Source organism: Mastomys coucha, unplaced genomic scaffold, assembly GCF_008632895.1.
Source record: "Mastomys coucha isolate ucsf_1 unplaced genomic scaffold, UCSF_Mcou_1 pScaffold12, whole genome shotgun sequence".
NCBI classification, from domain to species: Eukaryota; Metazoa; Chordata; class Mammalia; order Rodentia; family Muridae; genus Mastomys; species Mastomys coucha.
This window is the reverse complement of record NW_022196894.1, coordinates 59557609-59561794: the sequence shown is the minus strand read 5'-3', so window position 1 is coordinate 59561794 and position 4186 is coordinate 59557609. Positions and strand designations below refer to the sequence as shown.

The 4186-nt window shown below is 35.4% G+C and overlaps 1 long non-coding RNA gene across 1 annotated transcript; it reads right to left on the bottom strand.

Moving 5' to 3' along the window:
- Window positions 1–2850: 2850 nt before the first annotated feature.
- LOC116086484 lies at window positions 2851–3941 on the bottom strand. Its single transcript, XR_004116945.1, has 2 exons — window positions 3909–3941; window positions 2851–3088 (listed from the first exon to the last, which is right to left on the bottom strand). It is a non-coding gene; the product is annotated as an uncharacterized LOC116086484 (long non-coding RNA).
- Between the last annotated feature and the right edge of the window lie 245 nt (window positions 3942–4186).

The following is a 4186-nucleotide window of genomic DNA, read 5'->3' as shown; positions in this document are numbered from 1 at the left end:
GCATAAGAGACTATAAGTTCTCAACCTTCATTGGCACAATCATATCAATTTTAACCTGGCAAGGTTGAGGGCACAGCACAGAGACATAGAAAGAATTTAAGAGCCACAGGATGGGAAGAAAGGCTAAGGAATACTGTCTTTTGGACATAAGATGACTATCATATCACCTGTACAACATCTATGCAACATTAAGTGACCTAAAATTCCCTGCTTGGCATTGTGGCTGGGGTAAAGCCCAGGAGACCTCAACTCTCCACAGGTATAGTATATCTATGGAAGAGCACACCAACTGATTATCCAATACCAAATATTCAGACTTGAGAATGCACGTACAAGTGATATTATACAGACTGATCAGATTGTACTTAAGTATTTTGGGATATGTATGCTTACATGTACATATATATATGTATATATATGTATATATATGACAATATAAAAGAAGTTATGAATTTGAAAGAGAGCAAAGAGAAATATATGGAAGGGTTTGGAGGGAGGAAAGTGAAGGAGGGAATTATCTAATTATAGTGCAAAAAAGTAAAGGAAATAATTAAAGGAACTTCCCGTTTGGATTGGAGAGTATCTGCTAAGTCTTCCCTCACACCTAGGAAGCTATAGTACATTGATGGCTTTTGGAGAGTGGAGAGTGAGTTTTCTGTGAGGATGTGGATACTGGTAGGTTCTCATATTCCAATGAATGAATCCATACCGATGTACACTTGGGTGACACTGACTGGACCCAGTGGATTAAAAATAAGTAATCTCTGCATCTTGTGTGGTTAAGTACGATCTCTTTGTCTTTTGCTCTACCTATCTGCTGTCATGCTATTTCAAGCACTATGCACTCTTTCTCCAAATAGTATCAAAAAATAAATAAACTCTTTCTTTTGAAGGTGCAGTCTTTGAGAGATAATGAGAATTAGACAAGACGCAGAAGTTAGAACCTTTGTGACTGATACTGACTTTATAACTGAAGGTAAAGAGATCAGATGTACATATGTGTAGGAAGAATGGCAGGCCTCACTGACAAAGTGGTGGCCGCCTCTGCATAAATGTAGGGGGACTGTGTAGTAGCAGAGGCAACTTCCACATGAAGAGATTATTGAAGACTAACTGAGAGCCTAAATATTGGTGACAGAGACAATGCCAGCCAATCAGCTACTGCCACTTGGAAGACATGCTTACTCAGGTCCAATAGAACATGAGTGGAGGGTGCAAAGGGCACTCCCTAATTAATAAATGTGCTTACTACAGCATTTTCACCTGCTCCCAGAGTCTGAGCTATTGATTTCATGCCACCTCATCCCCATTACTAAGGGTGAGTACCATCCAATGGTGGGCAGTCCAGGATATAGAGCATCACATATGGGTACTCCCTACTTCTTATCTTGTATTCTCTACCATTTTGAGACTCTACCAACATAAATCATCACCAGATGTAGCCAACTAACTGACCTGGACTTCCACAAATGATCCTAGTTAGCCATTTTATTAGACTTTTTAGTCTGTAGAATATGTTTTGGGAACATAGATGACCACCTATAGATTTTATATTTTACATAGAAAATATAACTCTAATATTTAATTTTATTATTATTCTAGAGTGAGAGAGAAAGAAAGAATGAATTAAAGAAATAAGGAAAGTAAGAAAGAGGAAATAAAAATTGATTAGAATATTTGTAGATTTCATAACATAAGTTCTTCCAGAGATGTTGGTACCTACCTTTTCCTATGAGACACTAGTAGGGACTTGGGGAGAGATGTAAATGATCAGCTCATAAGACTCAGAACAATTGACAGTTGTTGCTTGTTTCTATTCTCTTTCCCTGTACATTTCACTGATATATTGTGATTTCATACTGCTACTTTTTGGATCTCACATCCTAAAGTTTATGTGTGGACATGTGCTTCTATTCAATTTGAGATAGAAGTAACAATAAATTATTTTCTCTCACAACAGAATTCAAACAACAGTTAAACATAACTAGTGTGTAAATTCATCTTGGGGCATATCTGGAGTCTGTGTCCCTAACTAGCAGGGTTAAAGTGTAGTGGTCCAAAATGGTGAGTTTTATTGAATGTGACACATATGATTGTTTACCCTTTCCTTTGTTGATTTTCTGCACCTCTACAAGGGTTTTCTTTTATAAACTTATAAAACTATTCACATTGGATATTTTCTATATGAAGAAACATGGGGGTTTATCTTTCTGTTATCTTTGATTATTTTTTTAGATAAAATCACCTTGGATAGTGGTTTTGCTCTGAAAGTAATTTTTTTGTATGCTTCTTATAAACTTGAATGTTTCTATGGTTTTAGAAGTTTATTTTCAATACATGGCTCCATTGTTTAGTAATGAGTATGTGTTCACCAAGATATTGAAAACCAATCTGCTAGAATAAAACCACATGGGACTGTGCCTTGTATAAAAAAGCAAAGCCACTTACCTAGCTTTTTTTCTTATCTATAATGAGGATTGCCCTCTCTACAAGAGGCAACATGACAGTAAAAAGAAATAGAAACTAAGATGCAAGGGGGAATACACATAAGGAAATATTCATCTCCACACTCCCCCTGGTGATGTGTGATGTACATTTTTTGTGTTCACCTATGATAAAGCAATGACACCTATATTATTTCTTAAGCATGCTGCCAAATACCACAGGATGTAGTTGCAAAAAATTATAGGTTTACTTTAGCCTCTGAGAATGATTTTGAGCATTGTGCTAGTATTAGGATAGTTTCTGCATTTATACATGTACCCAAATGTCACTGTAGATCTTTTGAGTTCAAAAGTTGAGTTTAGTGGTACTTAATGAAAAACCTATTCCTAAACACTAGCAAAAATCCAACAAGTATACATTGATTTATTCAAAACTGAGTCTTGAACTAGAACATATAAGTCATCAAGTGATTTTCTCTGTCAGCTGACAGCACAGCACAGCATAAATAATAATGTGGATCCCAGGTTGGGCTGGTCCCTGGCTAGCCATTTCTTCAGACTCTGCTCCATTTTTTCCCCTTCACTTCTTTTAGGCAGTAACAATGGAGGTTCAAAGTTTTGTAGGTGGGTTGGTGCAACCTTGACTGTATAGAAAAATGATAAAACACAGATTTTAGTATCTAACAAAAATGCAAAAATTCCTAATTTTAAAGTTAATACATGAGAACTTTGAGATTCAGGCTAGGCACACTAAATGCATGAAGAATCCCATGCTGAGTTAATTTCCCCAAATTTGTGTTCTTTGCTAGTTGTCTTATTCAAGATTACTTTTTTCTTTGATGTTCATTTTAAATCTGGTTTTATGTAATTACTGTCCAGATAATTCACAATGTAATACTTGTTCATTTTTTTTTTTTGTCCATAGACAGGTTTCTTTCCAACCAATTTGTTTCAGATTTATTTTTTTTTCCCCATTTACTTCTGTGTTCCTTATGGGTGTAGAAATGTGAAATGGTCATAGTTTGTGCCCAGTTTTCTCCATCCATCTCTCTTTTTCCAAAATTTCATTTCTTAGAAATCATTTTACAGGATATTTATGTCATGAAAAATGAGACAGACTGTGTTAAGCACTGTTCATTACCACTGTATTCTTCTGTTTTACCATTGTAAGATGTACCGAATGCCATGTTCTATTGTGGATGTGTCAACACAAAATGAAATAGCAGTTTAAGGCCTCTGTTCATTTCCTTTCTATTATCCTACAAAGTATTTCGTATTTTGAAATACTTTCAGTTCATGAAAGAAAATTAAAAGCCTGGATCATTTTTTTCTTTTAGTAAAATAAGACAGTAACTTTTCATTTAACCCTCTTTTATATTTAAAAAAAAACAACAAAAAAACTAAGCCTAAAAACAAGTTTTATGGTTCTATGTGTTAAGGACCAAAACCATTGTGATACAATACCTGCTATTATCTTGGGAAATTAGCTCAACAGCCTTCAAAGGCTTCCTTCCAAGTGTTCTGAATTCCTTTCTTTGAATTCTGAATAGAATTCCTTTGGCCAAGCAGGTATATGAATCACAGAGGATATATTTTTTTTCAATCAGAAATGATCCTGGACACCCCCAGTGCTTCTTTCTCTCTCTACTTCTGTGCTTGAGTGTGAATAGCTATAGAAATTGGCTTCACGGGACCACAAGGTTTTGAGACAAAGAAAACTACCTGTCTCTTCTTTTGGAGTC